This window comes from Mustela lutreola, chromosome 16, assembly GCF_030435805.1.
Source record: "Mustela lutreola isolate mMusLut2 chromosome 16, mMusLut2.pri, whole genome shotgun sequence".
Taxonomy (NCBI): domain Eukaryota; kingdom Metazoa; phylum Chordata; class Mammalia; order Carnivora; family Mustelidae; genus Mustela; species Mustela lutreola.
In genome coordinates, this window is record NC_081305.1 from 26,969,144 (window position 1) to 26,986,091 (window position 16,948).

The 16,948-nt window shown below is 51.5% G+C and overlaps 1 protein-coding gene across 6 annotated transcripts in view; it reads right to left on the minus strand.

Moving 5' to 3' along the window:
- The window catches only part of NLRC5 (NLR family CARD domain containing 5), an 85,721-nt gene extending 83,456 nt beyond the window's left edge, over positions 1-2,265 (minus strand). For 4 of the 6 annotated variants that reach the window (XM_059153361.1, XM_059153359.1, XM_059153360.1 and 1 more), the window contains exon 1: positions 2,169-2,263. The gene's annotated coding sequence lies outside the window, so the exon portion shown is untranslated. Of the gene's footprint in view, positions 1-2,168 lie in introns of all 6 variants that reach the window. The other 2 variants (XR_009348921.1, XM_059153362.1) reach the window with 1 other exon arrangement.
- Between the last annotated feature and the right edge of the window lie 14,683 nt (positions 2,266-16,948).

Genomic DNA, 16,948 nt, shown 5'->3' on the forward strand with positions numbered 1-16,948 from the left:
ACAACTCAGAGATACGGAGGGTAAGGACTTCAACATATCTTTCTCCAGGACACAGCTCAATTCATCACAGCTGGGAAAAGACACCCCAAGAAGTTCTGCAAAATTTTCCTTCGCGGGCGCAGTGGGCATGTGTCCTGGAGGAACAGAGAGACTGACCCAGCCCTGCAAACGTCCAGTCGGAGGCGCAAAGCTAGGCAACCTGTGAAAACTCTTCCAGAGCACTTTCCCTTCTGCGGGTCTGCCCTCACGGAGGACCCACTGCTCTCCATGCACTGAGGTGGACCAGGAACTGGGGCGTATCTCGTCCAACCTTGAGGCACGCTCTGAAGGACATATTATCACCCCCAGCTCACAGATGAGAAACTGACCTCCTGAGGAAATCGACATGGTCATTCAGCAAACACCAGGTGCTGAGGGCCATGATCCCTCTGCTTCCCACACCAGGCACCGGCCAAGCCGTGTGCCGGGCTTTGGGGACAAGGCACGTGGGCACGATCAGCAGCTTGGCAGCGGGAGACCAAGCCGAATGCTTTTCTGGACTTACTGCTTCTTAGAAGGAAAAGCAGTTTGGAGGGAGGAGGCTCTAGGCACTGGCCTGTGAGTATGGCCCACCTCCGGACACTCCCAGGTTTGGGAGGCTAGGAAGTGCTGGTTTCCCAACTGTTTTTAAAGTCTGCAAACCCCCAACCTTCTAAAAAGGAAATGGAAGAACCCCCAACTTATAAAATGGATGCAAACCAGGCTGAAGGCAAAGGACCTCGCTCAGACCTCCCTAAATAGCTGGCTCAGCAAACCCCAGGTCCTGACCTCCCAAGTGAGAAAAACGGCTGAAAACCACATAAAATGCCAAAAGCGGGTGCCTGGGAAGCTCAGTGGATAAAATGCCAAAAGCAAGTAACAAAATGACGCCCATGTTTTCACCCGATTATGAGGTTAAAACATTCATCGGGTATAGTCTGGGGGGTCTTGACATGAAGAAATTACTGTTCAACTGCTTCCAGTCTTCAGATGGTGCCGTGGGGTTTTTTTTGGTTGTTGTTGTTTTAAAGATTCCTTATCTTTTAGTACATTCAGAGATATTTCAGTTAAATGCTATGATGTCTGTTGGCCATTTGTTTCAAAATGAGGTGTGGCAGAGATGAAAGTGGGCTGAGGAACGCTGGGGTTGAGTGATGGTTACATGGCGCTTCCTTACATCCAAACCAGCAAGCTGGCAGGCTCAGCCTCACTAACTCCATTCCTTCTATCCTCATTGTCAATAATAATAATGATGATGATGATGACGATAATAATAGTAATAATAATAAAGCATGTTTAGGATTAAAAGCATGAATTGTGCAGAATGAGTCGCGAGACTTTCGAAATGCCTTTTTTTTTTTTTTAAATTATTATCGAGGTAGAGTTGCCTACAATGTTATATTAGTTTCAGGTGTAAAACAGCAAGGCCACAACTCCACACACGTCCAGCTATCATCTACGATGATACCCTTGCCTAGATTCCTTCTACTGTACATTCATCTCTCTGACTTACTTATTTCATAACTGAAAGTTTGCACCTCTTTTCTGTAAAGCACTTTACTGAGCTATGATGGACATGCAAAAAGCCCTGCGTGTTTAAGGTATACAACCTTTTGAGATTAGCGGTGAGCAAGCACCTGTGAAATCAGCACCACCATCTATGCCATAAGCCCGTCCATCACCTCCAAAAGTTTCTCCCGCCCTCTATTATTTGTGCGTGTTAACTCTAGGCTCGATGCTGTACAGATCTCTAGGAATGACCTGTGCAGCCAACAAAGTTTGTACCTCTTGATCCCTTTTACCTATCTCGCCCCTATCCCTGCTAATTCTTTAAAAAGCAATTAAGAGTTAAAGTTCCACAGCTTTGGGAGGTTGGGGAGAAAGGGGAGCGCAGCCGGGTACCCCGCCCCTCAGCTCGGGTGACCCCGACTTGCCTCCCTCTGCGGCTCCCACCTCTGCCCCCAAACTCGGCCGGGCAGCGGGCGCCCCATCTGTCCACCAGTCGGTCAGTCCCTGCAGCCTGCCACCGGGCCACCCAGCCGGCGGCCGGCGGAGCACCCCCCGCCCCCCCGCCCAGCACCCTCAGGCACCCCTGGCCCGGTGCTTCCCACGCAGCTCGCCCGCAGCCCCGGGGCTCGCTCTCCACTCACCCGGCGCGCTCCTGCCCCGCCACGCTGCGCACGAAACTGAAAGCGGGCGGAGAGCACCCGGGCTGGTGCTGGGAGCCGGCGGCCGCTGCCGAGAAATCACGTGGATTCCAAGTGCAGCCGTCGGCGGGGGCGCGGCCGGGCGGTGGTGCACCGTGGCTCCCGCGCTCTGCATGCGGGTCGCCCCGACCCAGGCACGGCCCCCGCAGGTGACACGGAGGCAGGAGGGCCGCGCGTGGAGGAGATCAGGGTGCCCCAGGAGGACCCCGGGCTGAGCTCCCCTCTCCCGGCCCGTGGGGACACTAAGGAGGCGGGGACAGGGTGGGAAAGACGATCGCTGTGCATAAGGAGACAGAACTCAGGGGCCCGGCTCCTGTCCCGCGGTGCTCTCCAGACTGAAAGGAGGGGTGAAGGGGGTAACAGCAATAATTGGTCTTACTAACTGAGCCTTCAGTTCTCTGACCCGGTGCCAGGACACTATCTCGGAAAGTATCTAATCCTCAGAATAACCCTAAAATGCAGACGCAAGCATGGCTCCATTTTACAGATGAGCAAACTGAGGCTTAGCCAGGCGAACGAATTTGCCCCAGTCACAAAGGCAGAGAAGAGGAAGAGAGGAACCAAGAGCGCTGGTGGGTCAGAAGGAAGATGAGGCTCCCTGGGGAGGGGCTCTGCAGCCCTCCTGAGCAAGGACTGGTCCAACTACCCTCCCAAAGCTCCACTATAAGCTTCTGGCTCTTCTGCACCCCTCCTGGGACAGGGAGCTCCCCTTATTCTGCTGGGGACACATCCGTCCTGGGGACAAGTCAGCCTGTTAGGAAGGTCCTCCACTGACCTCCCTGGGCTGGCTTGCACTCTCCACTCACTTCCGTCCCATGTGAGTACGAAGGTACTGCAGGATAGCGGTCACATCAGTGTCAGACAGCCCTGGACTGAAGTCCTGCTCTCCAGCTACTGGCCAAACACCTTTACTCGGGCCACCTTGACCCTGCTAAAGGCCCTGCCTGCCAGTCCCCAGAAGAGGTCCTGGTCAGCTTAGTGAGTGTCCCACCCTTGCTTTGGGTCCCAAGAGATAAAGAGAAACAAGCCCAAGAGAGGGGTACCTGGGTGGCTCAGTCAGTTCAGCATCCACCTTTGGCTCAGGTCATGAACCCAGGGTCTGGGGATCGAGCCGCCCCCACCCCCCCACAGGCTCCCTGCTCAGAGGGGTTCTGCTTCTCCTTCTGCCATGCTTTCTTTCCTTCAAAATAAATAAATAAATAAAATCTTTTAAAAAACAAAAAACAAGCCCAAGAGAGCACTTGGAGGGGCTAGAACAGGGCTCAGAAGTTGGTGGTTTCCCATGAAATGGTCCCAAAGGTGAAGGGGCAGCTCTCTTGCCTCCGAACCAGCAAAATCCAGGCTAGGCCCTTTGGGCACATTCCTGATGTGAGCCCTGATCTCTTCTCTCCCCCCCCCCCCCACTCTTTGTTCTCAGTGCTACAGCAGCCTCCATTCAGTTCCTTTTTCTTTTTTTCTTTTTTGGGAGGGGAAGGGCAGAGAGAGAGAGAGAGGAGGGAGAAATAGAACAAGCAGGCCTCACCCGCCAGTATGGAGCGCAACACAGGGCTCGATCCCATGACCCAAGCCTAAATAAAGAGTCAGATGCTCCACTGACTGAGCCACCCAGGTGTCTCCCTCCATTGTTTCTTGAATCTGTCATGATTGTGTCCTTCTGCCCCAGGGACTTTGCACATGTTCGGGTCTTCCTCTTTCCCCATCCCATTCGGCCAGTGTGGTAATAGGGGTTTTCTCCACGCATCCTTTGTGGAGCCTGGTGTCTCCCAAGGCTGGGATGATAGAAATCTTTTGTATTATGGCCTGAGGGTAGGAGGAAGACCTGCTCTGAGCAGGCGGTTTGGCCGAAAATCTGCTTATGAGAAATGTCTCTTCCATGTTAAAGCCTGATTGGCCTTTTAGGGGCCTCCTCCTCCTCTTCTACCAGAAAGCAGACCTCTGTGAGGGCCCCTTGCAATCCCCGCTATCCTCGGGATCTGAAGCTCCCTGGTGCCCCCATATTTCCTGTCCTACACTGGAAGCACATGTAACAGAGGATAAGTGACAACTCATGCAGGAAGCTGGTCAGAGGAGATGGCCTCTATGATGCCCAGGTTTGGGTGAGCAAAGGGGCTGAAAGGAGCCAATGCTGTGTGGGTGGGAAGGGAGAGAGGGTCTGAGAGACACTCTGTTGACCAAGGGAAAAACAAGGAAACCTAACCAGGCCATTTCTGCTTCTACCATTTCCTCTCCCAAAGCCACACAGGCACGCAGATATACAAAAGAAAGGCAAGGCCAACTTGTATCCTGTGAGGAAGGGAGCAGAAAGCTCTGGATGGGGCCTTCCAAAGTACCCCCTGCACACGCCAGTAAGGCTGTCTTAAGATTCCCCCATTAGTGTCACCACACATAGATGAAAATCCTACAGTGTCAGGGTCAACAGGGAATTCGGAGATCATCCAATCCAACACTCTCATTTTATAGGAAGGGGAACTGAGGCTCAGGGCTGGGCTTACACCAGGTCCTAGCCTTCCAGCCCCGGCCCTTTCTGCCACATCAGGTTGCCAGCAGGGGACCTGTACCCTTAAAGTGGGTTAAGCCATCCTGTGTGGTAGCAGACATGGTATTATCTGGGTCAACCCGGAAACAGGGATCCACACGCTGACCGTGGTACCGGCGTGCAATGCCACCAGTAGGGACAGGGGCCTCGAAGGAAGGGGACCCAGGATCCTCTGTGGCTGGAGGGTCAGAGGCCTTTGCAGCTCTGCCTGCGGAGAGCTAAAAGGTGAATGAGTGGGATGCCTGGGTGGCTCAGTTGGTTAAGCGTCTGCCTTCGGCTCAGATCACGATCCCAGCATCCTGGGATCGAGTCCCACATTGGGCTCCTTGCTTGGCAGGGAGCCTGCTTCTCCCTCTTCCTCTGCCTGCCATTCTGTCTGCCTGTGCTCTCTCTCTCTGATTAAAAAAAAAAAAAATCTTTAAAAGGTGAATGAGTGCCTCCCCTGCAGACTCATGTCCCCCAACACTCCTCCGGCCCACACCTGACCTCAGGGATGACCCCTTTGGTGATCACTGGCCACAGGAAGCTCTGGATGGACTCGGAGCTGCTGTGCCCAGCAGTGTGCTCCCTGGGCACACAAGTGACCCATGGGGCAGAGGGCCCTAAAGTCTGGCCGGCACTCATCTCTATGCCCATGATAAAGTACATCCCATCCGGCACCTCTTGTCCTACTCCCCACATCAGGGGGAACCGCTCCCGAGTGGTCCCTCCTAGGCCCTGGAGTGAGCTCCGACTCTCATCCCATTCCACAGAGGGGAAATCAAGGCCTGGGGAGCGGCCAGTCGTCCACTGCTTTCTTGCATCTCTCAACCCCCTTTATCCATACCACCGGAAACCTAAGGGCCTCCCAGCAGACACACAGGGAGAGGGATAGGTCACAGGAAGAGACAAGGGAAGGGTTGTTCAGTCTTACTGCCTTCTGTCCTGTTGCCTGATTTCCTGCAGGGCCTCCTGTCTGTTCTGTAAGGCAGAAGGAACTAGAGAGCTTGTCTCTTCCCATCTACCCAAGACCATTTCCTACCTCAGGTTGGAAATAAGGTGCTGAGTGACTCAGTGGGTTAAGCCTCTGTCTTCAGCCCAGGTCATGATCTCAGGGTCCTGAGATCGAGCCCCCTGCTCAGCAGGGAGCCTACTTCCCCTCTCTCTGCCTGCCTCTCTGCCTACTTGTGATCTCTCTGTCAAATAAATAAAATCTTAAAAAAAAAAGTTAGAAATAGTCTTCAGTTTAATTGTGAAATCAAAAAGAAAGGAGAATGTGGCCCTCTGTTGCCCTTCTCCCCGAAAAAATAAACTCTAGGCATAATTCTAAGTGCCTCTGTCTAATATTTATAACCCTTCAAAAGAGCCCCCTTGACCCCTCTCTGGACATCTACCATCCCAGCTGCCCTTGCTCAGACAGTCCCTTCCTCCTGACACGCCCTCCTGGTGCCCTTCATGCTGATTCTTCTTCCTATTTAGAAGTGTCTCCATAGAACGGGTTGCCTGGCTGGCTTAGTCCGTAGAGCATGTGACTCGGAGCCCTGAGTGCAAGTCCCATGTTGGCTGTAGAGCTTGCTTAGACTCTTAATCTCACAAAACAAACTGAGGGTTGCTGGGGGGAGGGGGTTTGGGAGAAGGGGGTGGGATTATGGACATTGGGGAGGGTATGTGCTTTGGTGAGTGCTGTGAAGTGTGTAAACCTGGTGATTCACAGACCTGTACCCCTGGGGATAAAAATATATGTTTATATAAAATTTTAAAAAAAATTTAAAAATAAAAGAAAAAAAAATGTCTAGGTAAGGGTCCTGTCTCCCCAGCAATCAGGCCGTAAGTCCTGGAAGGAAGGAATACTATCTCCCCACCAATGTCTGTGTCTGACACCAGAGGGACCAGGGAGAGATCTGAGGAGTCCACCACCCCCTCTTCTCTCAGCAGCACATACGGGGAATCCCAGAGGCTTAGAAAGAGCTTCCTTTTGGAATAGAGGGCCTGGCTGGTAGTGATGGCATCCTGGGGGGAAGTGAGCCAATTCACGGGGGTCCTCTCGGGACCCTGGACTCCCTATACTGAGTGGCTGGAGAGTATGGGCAACCACGGACCCCAGGAATCATGGGGTCAGGCCTCACTCTGCTGAAAGATCAAGTTAGTGGTTTCCCAGCTTCTGTGCTTTTGGGGCTACATGGGCCCTTCCTGTCCCAGATTCTCACTTTTCCTCCCTCCTAGCAACTTCTTCCTGGTGGTCAGAAAACAACGTGCCCCAGGACCTTGCCCCATGACAATGGGTTCATGCCTCCCAGATGAAACCAGCATCAAAGCAGGGTGAGGCTTCATCTGCTGGTGGGGGGATTTACCTGCATTTTTACTCTCTGGAGACCACTAGCTGGGCACTACTCCAAGTGTAGACCCTTAGCCAGCAGCATCAGTGCAGAGAGGGAACTTGTTAGAAATGCAGATTCCCAGCCCCGTCCCCACTGAATCAGAAGTTTGGGGGTAGGGAAAGAACCAAGAATCTGTTTTGGCCACCCCTGCAGGTGATTTTGATATATACTCATGTGTGACCCACAGATAACTTTCAAATAACCTCTTGAGTGGGAGTCATGAGTTCTATTAGCACCTTCCCCAACGACCCGTTTATTTCCTTCATAACTTGGGGCGCAGTTGGTGGTTAGACAGTCTTTTGTTTGGCTGGTTAGTTATTGGCATCTCTACCCATTAGACTGTTAAGTTTCATAAAGTTAGGAACTTCCTATGGGCCTGGCCCAGAGTAAGAATTCAATAGATATTGTTGAAAATACATACAGGGTTCCCCTTGCTGGCTCAGTTGTTAAGTATCTGCCTTTGGCTCAGGTCATGATCCCAGGGTCCTAGGGTGGAGATCTGCATCCAGCTCCCTGCTCAGTGGGAGGCCTGCTTCTCTCTCTCCCACTCCCACTGCTTATGTTCCCTCTCTCGCTGTGTCTGTCAAATAAATAAATAAAATCTTTTAAAAAAAGAAAATACATACAGATGTACATACATACATACATACATACAAGTACTGGGGATGCAGAAACTCTTGACTCTGGGATGAATGTGACATATGACCTTGAACTAGTGTCCTTCCGGTTCCAGCCTCTGGAGCTCCTTCTGTACAGTGCAGGGGTGAGCCCAGCTGATCCTGGAGGGCTGCTCCTGCTCTCTGCCATTTTAGCAGGGACTTGGTGTCATGCCTCCTTAGTCCAGACAGCCCGTACCAGCTCCCTCATGCCATCTCCTCCCCACCAACCCCAAGCCTTTGTGGTTTCTGCTGCTTCCTCTTGGCCTTTTAAGACTCTAAGGGATGATCTCAATCTGCCTCTTCACCTGAGTCTCAACCCCTTTACACCCCAAAACGACCCCTCCCCTCAGCCACAGTGGGAGTCCCCCTCCCCTTCCTGCCCCCTCAGGTACCATTACTGTTGTCCCATCTGTCTCTCCCCACCCCCAACCCCAGCCAGGACAGTTTCCAACAGCTCTCTCTCTGCCCCTCGAGATCCTGTTAAATCTGCCTTCTGGAAGCTTTCCCGCCCGCCCGTAAAAGTCTTGGTTCACAGATTGCTAAAAAGCTTTTATATCACAGTCAGACTCAAAAGCAAGAAGGGAAGTCTTTGGGAGCCAGAAACAGGAAAGGACGCCTAGAAAAATTGGTGGCCGATGGTTTAAACAGGACGTGCTGGGACAGAGAGTTGACAGGTGTTCGAGGACTCTGAACTTTTCGGATTCCCCAACAACCAAAGAGAGATGAATAAAATAATACAAAATTTTAAGAGACTTTTGAAAGGCAACTTGCAGTGTGCTAGCCAGGATCCGATCCTGGGACAGAAAGGCAATATCAGTGGGAAAAGTCTGGAGTCTGGTTCCTAGCAATGTACCAGCATTAATCTTTCCGTTATGACAAAGCGACCACAACTAGGAATGACTGTGGGGTCTTTTGAAAAATACTTTATTTTCCACGATGGGCCTGCGTTCCCTTTGTCTTTAGTTTTCGTGCTTTAAGAAATACTGAGGACACACATACTCCTTACCCATGATTCCTTATCCACAACAACAGAAGCAAACCACCTCTGAAAACTATTCTCCTTAAGCTCGTCAGTCAACACAGCCATTTGGACAAGAGGCCATTTACGGTATTTACCTCGCTTCCTGCGAATATTCACATGTGGAGAACTATCAGAGTGCTGGACTATTGGGGTGCTACCCCCATCCCACAGGGGCATCCAGCAATATCCCCAGTGCGCATGCGTGCTGTCCCACCTTTCCAAAATCTGCAAAATTCTGAATGTGGAAATTCACACGGCCCTCATGGATAGGGACAGGGGTGTGGCTCTGTGTACCAAATCCCCTGTCCTACCCCTGAGCCTAAGAATTAAATATTACTAAAACTGTCCACACCTCCCTATGTACCCCTCTATAACTCGAGATTTCGATTATTAGGAAGATGTTGGAGAAATAGCCAGTCATAGCAGGGGTGGTGAGAAGAATTGGGGACAAGAGTTTGGAAGTTTCAGAGACGCCTCTGTGGGCCGGGGCCCCTTTTCCCCCACCTCCCCCCATACCCACCTCACCTCTTCAAAAGTAAGACACCAAGAGTCACCTGCTTGGGTGTGGGGGGAGGAATTATACCATCACGGAAGAACTGCTCATACCTAGTCCTGACAAGCAACCTTGGGCGGCCTACAGCAGGAGTGGACAGTGACTTGGGGCTGGTTGGTGGGGAAACCAAGGAAAAGCTGTGGGAGACATAAAAGGTTCCATGGCCAGGACAGGGCCCCGTGAGACTAGCTGTGGTACTTTCCCTGGAGATGGGAAGAATGAAACTGACAGCTCTGGTCACTTGTGCAGGGCTGGGAAAAGAAGAAGCTGCCTAAGACCGGAGCTAGGGCCCCATGGCTTGAATCCGAGGCCCCACTCCGTCACTAATTTGCCAGTGATGACCTTTGCCCTCTTTGGCCCTTGGCTTTCCTGTTGGTGGTAGTGAAGCAATCTTTTTCCCTGCCTGCCTCTCAGGGTGTGAGAAGGATGCCTTTGCTTAGCCTTCCGTGCCTCATCTTCTGGAAAATACGGATAATAATAGTAGCTAACTCACAGGGTTGTTGTGAGGGAAAATGAGATAATCCACATATAGAGCTCAGAACAGGACCTGCTGTCTGGGGACCTTCCAAGAGAGTCTGTTGCTTTTAGTCAAGAATATTCCTGGAACATGGACTCAGCTTCAGTCCTGGGTGAGAAGGTGGGCTGCAGCAGAGAGCCAAATGGACATGCTCTCTACCTTCAGGAAGCCCAACATTCATCAGATAACCCCAGAACTAAACGGAAAATGGCACCTGAGCAGTATTTTATTGGAGAAATGCAACAGGCTGTGGTTTGAGGACCCTCAAGAGGGGATCTGACCTACTGTGTGTCTGTGGTAGGGGCGTTCCCTGAGGATGAGGAGGGATCAGATGGGGGAAGGGAGATAGAAAGCATTCAGGGCAGAGGCAACAGCAAGTGCAAAGGCCCTGTGGAGGGAGCATGGCTAATGCGGGCGATGGAACTGGGGATGAGACCTGAGGTGGCCTGGGCAGGGCCCCAGGACCTCCAGTTTGTGGACTGCTGGGCTGGGCTCCAGGACGCCTCTCCTCAAAAATCAATTGAACCAATGGCTACCTTACAACCAAAGGTTTTATTTAATACATAGCTGAGCTCAGAAGAAAGAAAGGGATAGTCCCAGGGACTGGAGATGCAAAGAACTGAGAGCTAAAAAGCTAAAACCATACATAAAGTATCCCAGAGAGATGAGGATGAGGATGTGGGTTCAAACCACACTGGCCTGGGGTTTTAACACCTTTAGAGGGAAAGAGGGAAGATGAGAAGGTGGGATGAAGGCGTCTCCTATCTGTGAAAAAGAAAGTGAATGAGGCAGCCATGGGGAACATTGGGGTGGGGCTGGGTGTGGATATAAATGGAAAACTCTAGCTCATGCACATGAAGTGATAAAGAATGTATTTATACAGCCAGCATGCTGGGGGACTTCCTGAGCTGAGGAAGGAGCCCAGAAAAACATCCAGACTAATGAATAATGTAAACTCCGGGGTTCCTGGCGGGAGTCGGCACAAAACCGTCCTCTAAGGAAATGCAGGCAATTCAGAGAGCAGTCTGTCCATGGGACAACCAAATTCCAGGAAAGATGAGCTTGTAAGGAAAATGAAACTGAAACTGAAACTCAAAAGCCATACAAGGAAACCATCTACCACAAGAGAGAGCTGGCAAAACACACCCAATTAGAGGATGAAATCTTCCAAGGATCTGACGGGATAGAACCACCTGGAAGAAAGCACAAAGGAACTAATTTTTCACTGATTAGGGAAATAGAGCCATAATGAAACCACAGGACTCCAGGGGTTAAAAAAAAGAGAGAGAAGAAGAGGAGTTAGCTTGGAAAATGAACTCAATAGAATTTCTAGAAATAAAAAATTATTGATATTAAAATGAAAAGCTCCATGAATAAGTAAATTAATTAGACATAGGTATAAAAAGAATGGGAGCATTGAAAGAGGTAGGTACATGGGGCGCCTGGGTGGCTCACTGGATTAAAACCTCTGCCTTCAGCTTGGGTTGTGGTCCCTGGGTCCTGGGATAAAGCCCCGCATTGGGCTCTCTGCTCAGTGGGGAGCCTGCTTCCCACCTACTCCCCAACTCGCCTGCCTCTCTGCCTACCTGTGATCTCTGTCTGTCAAATAAATAAATAAAATCTTTTAAAAAAAAAGAAAGAAAGAAAGAAAGAAAGAAAGAGGTAGCTATGGAAATGATCCAGAACTTAGTATAGAGCTCATAATACTGTGGAAAGCAACTAAGTATGCCGAGCAGCTAAGACATGTAAGGTGGAGTGAGAGGGTCCAACACAAGTCTAATGGAAATTAAGGAAGTTAAGAATGGATAAGACAGGGGCACCTGGGTGGCTCAGTGGGTTGAGCCTCTGCCTTCGGCTCAGGTCATGATCTCAGGGTCCTAGGATCGAGCCCCACATCAGGCTCTTTGCTCAGTGGGGAGCCTGCTCCCCACCCCTGCCTGCCTACTTGTGATCTCTGTCAAATAAATAAATAAAATCTATTTAAAAAAAAAAAAAAAGAGTGGATAAGACAGGGGAGTGGCAGTAATGGGAAAGACAGTGACTGAGAATTTTCCAGAGCGAATGGAACATGATCCAGAACTGAACAATTATGCTAGGTCCAAAACAACTAGGTTGAGAGGTAGACTGAGGTCAGATAACGCAGGAACCTGGAGCCCATGTCAGATGATTTTTCCTGTGTCCTAAGACTCTCTTTATCCCTGATGAGTTTTTGGCAGGCCATTGAGTGGTCAGTTTTGCTTCTTGAGGCTGCTCTACTCTTGTGGGTGAGAGATTGCAGGGGATTTCAGGGTGCAGGAAGCTGTAGATCTAGTCTCCATAAAAGAGCATGGTAGCCTGGCCTAGGGTGGAGATGGAGACAGAGGACTCAGTGATGGGCCTGAGGGAGAAGAGCAGGTCAAGGGCAAGCCTAGGATTCTGAGCTGCATACCTGGAAGAAGAGAGACGTGCCCGAGCTGAATGCACAGGCTGGAAGGGGGCGGTCTGCGGTTCAGAAGGGAAGAACCATCCTCTGTTAGAACAGGAGAATAGCGGGAAATGAGTGAGCCGGTGGTATGGGGAACAGGAAGATGAGGGAGAGTCTGTTGGCCACACTGCCCAGCAATCTGGGAAGTAGGGGCAAGGCTGTCTGTGTGGAAAGAGCTAGAAGATAGACAGGAGGGGGCAGTTGGAACTTTCAGGATGGTAGGGAAGGATGAAAGACGTCATTGTTGTGGGTAGGGAAGTAGGTTGACCAGAAAGCTGAGGGAGGCAGGGCCTAGGCAGAAAGGGCAAAGTTCTGTTGAAAGTGGGGAGTCATGGATTCTTAGTGGAATCTCACATTGGGAAGTGGAGTATGGACACCACTGGCCCTGGCAGAGCAGGCAGGGCCCATGACCTCCAAAGAGCCTATGACCTTCAGGGAGTTGACCAAAGGTCAATTTTGGAACTAGGAGTAACTGAAAGGCACAACCTCTTGCTGGGGGCCCTCTAAGCCTGGGGGGGGCGGGATTTCAGCCCCTCCTTCCCCCTAGGCCATATGGCCCACGTAATACCCATCCAGACATGGGGCATATCTTTGGGGACATCATGGCTGGGCTCAGACCCAGCTCTGGAACTTACTAACAGTTTCCGGGCTTGTAAATGATAAGCATAAAAATGTTTTGTTCATAGGATTGTTAGGAGCACCGAATGGAACAACGCATATAGTATCCAGCTCAGGGCCTCCCACCCAGAAGGACTCAGTGGTAGCTGTTATAATGGCTGTCACTGCTGTTGGCTATGGGGGGGCTTCTGAGAAAAGAGCAGGATTGGGAGTGCAGGAGATAAAACCCATGCAGCTGAGGGGTCAGGTCCTGGATCTCTGGGGTGGGCACAAGGAGGCTGATGGAGACTTGAAGAGGTCCCCGGGGAAGCAAAGACCAGATGGCAGACACTGGGGGCAGGGAGGCAGGAGGCCACCGGGACACATTCAGACTCCTGCACCTCTTGACGCACCCGGGCCTGCACCACCGGCCTGACTTTAGCCCATGGAACACAACACAAGGAATTAGCTCTCATGCACCAGGCATCTACTAGGTTCCAGTCACTGGATGCATTTCCCTCTCTGATCTTCACCACCCCCACGAGGTGCCTATTACTGTTGCACCCACTGAACACAGATGGAAATGGCTCAAAGAGCTTATGTGGCCTCCTTAGAACTGGGATTTGATCCTGAGTCTGTTCCAGCCCCATCTTGTATATTTCTTTAAAGATTTTATTTATTTATTTGACAGAGAGAGATCACAAGTAGGCAGAGAGGCAGGCAGAGAGAGAGGAGGAGGCAGAGAGGAAGCAGGCTCCCTGCCACGCAGAGAGCCCGATGCGGGGCTTGATCTCAGGACCCTGAGATCATGACCTGAGCCGAAGACAGAGGCTTAACCCACTGAGCCACCCAGGCGCCCCCATCCTGTAATTTTTTGAAAAATATTTTATTTATTATTTAACACACAGAGAGAGCACAAGTAGGGGGAGTGACAGGCAGAGGGAGGGGGCAGAAGCAGACTCCCTACTGAGCAGGGAGCCTGATGTGGGACTCAATCCCAGGATCCCAGGATCATGACCAGAGCCAAAGGCAGACACTTGACTGACTGAGCCACTCAGGCGACCCCTAAATCCTGCATTTTAAGCCACTGTGCTGCATTGTGCCCAGAAGCCCCGGTCCAGACATACTTGCTGTCTTCCCTCTCTGTCTGTTCCTTCTTGAGAGAGTGATACAGAGAATTCTCATTGTCCCCATTATCCAGCCCCACCTAATGTCAATCATAGCCAAACATATATTAACTCTACTCTACCCATGTCTGTTTTGGATAACAGTTATATATTAATGAAATTTATTCTATGGCAATCTGGCTTTATTGAGTTGATGATTCATTAAGAATAATATTTCCTTGAACTTCTATAGGTACATTTGCCACCTGTGACCTTCTGTGACACAGGTCTAGGATGGCTTTATCCTCATTTTACAGAAGGGGAAACTGAAGACCAAGATCCCACAGGGAAGGAGGGGCTGGATTTAGGATACCCTCACTCTAAGCCCCAGTGGGCTGGTGCCTTTCTTGAGAAAGGTAAAGGGGCATTCCAGCATCACCAGCACCCCCTAGTGGCTGCAAGACGTTTACACAGACTCCATCATCAGATTATCTGGGTAAAGCCGGATCCTCTTGGGGGGAGCTTAACTGCAGGGAAGCGGAGGAAATCGAGGAGGTCAGTTTTAGGACACAGATAATGTTTCTGAACAGTGTCTTCCCCATCCTTTGGGGCTCAGACAAACACGCAGACATGGACCCAGCCTGAGCCAGCTGCTGTCTGTGTCCGAGTGACCTCCAAACTACCTGACTTCTTTGAGTTGCTTCCTCCTTTTTTGGTGAGCAGGGCGAGTGGTGGGATGTGACAGAGATAAACTGAGACATGATCTGTAAAGGGGTGTCAGGCTTCTGGCCCCAGGAACCAAGTCAGGAGGGAAGGCCTGAGTTCTCTCTTTGGGCTGGGGCAAGTATCAGGCTACTCCCCATGACCCCAATGTCCAGTCTGTTCACACCCCAGGCCCGACTTACTTGAACAGACCACATTTGACTTGGTCAAGATTATGATTATCACGGCCTCTCACCCTTGATATCTGCATAGCCAGCTCACTGGAGGGCTGTTTGGGCTACCTGGATGGTCTCCTGGTTCACTAGGATGGAGGGCAGCGGTAAGGGGCTACAGGTTCAGGCCTAGGCCCCTACAACCATCCCCACCTTGGACCATAGCTCAGCTTCTTCAAGATGAGAGGTGGGACTGGGTTGCAAGCTGGTGTAAGTCAGATGGCTATGTGTGGGGGACACAGAGAGAGTGACCCCTGACCTTGGCCAGAGATCCCGGTCCGAAGCTGGCTTCTTGATCCTGACCTACAGGAGTCCCGTGATCCCAGTCAAATGGAACCAGGCCATGCTAAGCCCAGCCTCACCAGTCCCTCCTGGGATACCTCCTCCCCCCCAGATACAAACAGAGTCTACACTCCTGGGTCTTGACCCCTGGTATCCTCAATCAGAGGTCATTGCATTTAGCCCCCCTATTCCCTTATTGTATTGAGCAAAAGGCTGAGGCCTAGCGAGGGAAGAGTGGCTGGCTGAAAGGGCCTCCCCAGCCAGGCTTGCCTGTCACCCCCAACCTGGGCGTTCGGGTCTTGGGACATTGACCCGCCCTCGCTCCAGCACTTCTGCCCTCCTTGGAGGTTCCCAAACCCTGTCCATGCACCAGTAACCTGTTTCAGGAGGCAGGATGAAGCAAGGTGCTCTCCAGGAACATAACTTCAGGTCCCCTGGCTGGCACCCTTCAAGTTTTCCTTCCTGTGACAGCTGCCTAGTATCAGAATTTTCTGGGTGTCTGGACCACTCCTGCACCTGGGCTCTTCTGTCCTTGGCTTCCAGATGGCAGGGAAGCAAGTCTGAGGGAGTGCCTGCCATGCCCATGCTATATGCTGTATGCAGACCATCACAGTGACCCCCAGGAGCCCTACAGACCAGTGAACACAGGACAGGAGAAGCCAGCACCCACCTTCACCTCACTGGTGTGTGTTGGGAGGTCTGGGGAGCCTGGGTCCAGGGGACAGGAGGCCCGGGGGACACACAGAGAGTGAAGGGCAGACCTGCCTCACATTCTAAGCTAGTAAAGGGAATCAGGCCGATAATGACCTTGGCTCCCTGTGCCAAGGTCTTGGCCTTTATGGCTGGTTGCCGCCCTGCCTGCTATAGGACTCCTTCCTTGAACACCTGTCCTTGCCCTTCCCTCCCCGACGGATCCTCACTGTGCCTGTCCCCGGACACATACCCCCATTTACTAAACGAGTATTTATTGAGCATCTATGCAATAAACAGTCAAGGGCAGGGACGCAGAGGCGGGAGAACAAGACGGCCGCTGGCTCTTCCTCTCACGGTCCTGTGTTCTAGTGGGAGATGCAGACGCTATCTCAGGCTTCTGCTGGTGTGGTCTCGTCATTATGGCCAGAGCCAGAAGGCCGTGTGAATATTTGCTGAGTAATAGTAGCGGCTGTTCCCTAGCTCTCTTATGGGTCTGCTAGATCGTGAGCAACTTGAGCCAGAATCAGCCAGCCCACCCACACACAGTAGGTGTGTGGCACACAGTAGGCCCACAAATGTTCACTGAATGGAGTAGGAAACAGCAGGTGCTCTGCCGAGCTCTTCACATGCCTTGTTCTGTCCTCATACTCTGTAAGCAGTCACCATCTGTTGTCTCCAACCCCCAGGTAGGACTCTGAGCTCAGAGAGGTGTAGCGAGCTTTTCTAGATGACACAGCTGGTGGCCTTTAAAGCCAGGATTTACACACAAGGCCCAGACCCATATCTGGGACAGAGAGGGCAAGCACTGGGAGTCAGGGAGGGGACCTAGCCGCCCCCTAACTCGCTCACTGTGTCACCACGGATTGGTCACTGGCTCTCTCTGAGTCTCAGTTCTCTCATCTGTAAAATGGGAAAGTGTCGATTGTTGTCCTTTGCATTCAAGGAGATTAAGGGGGTGGACCCCATAGCGTCCTAGACACAGGCTTTCGCTTGATTTGCTCTC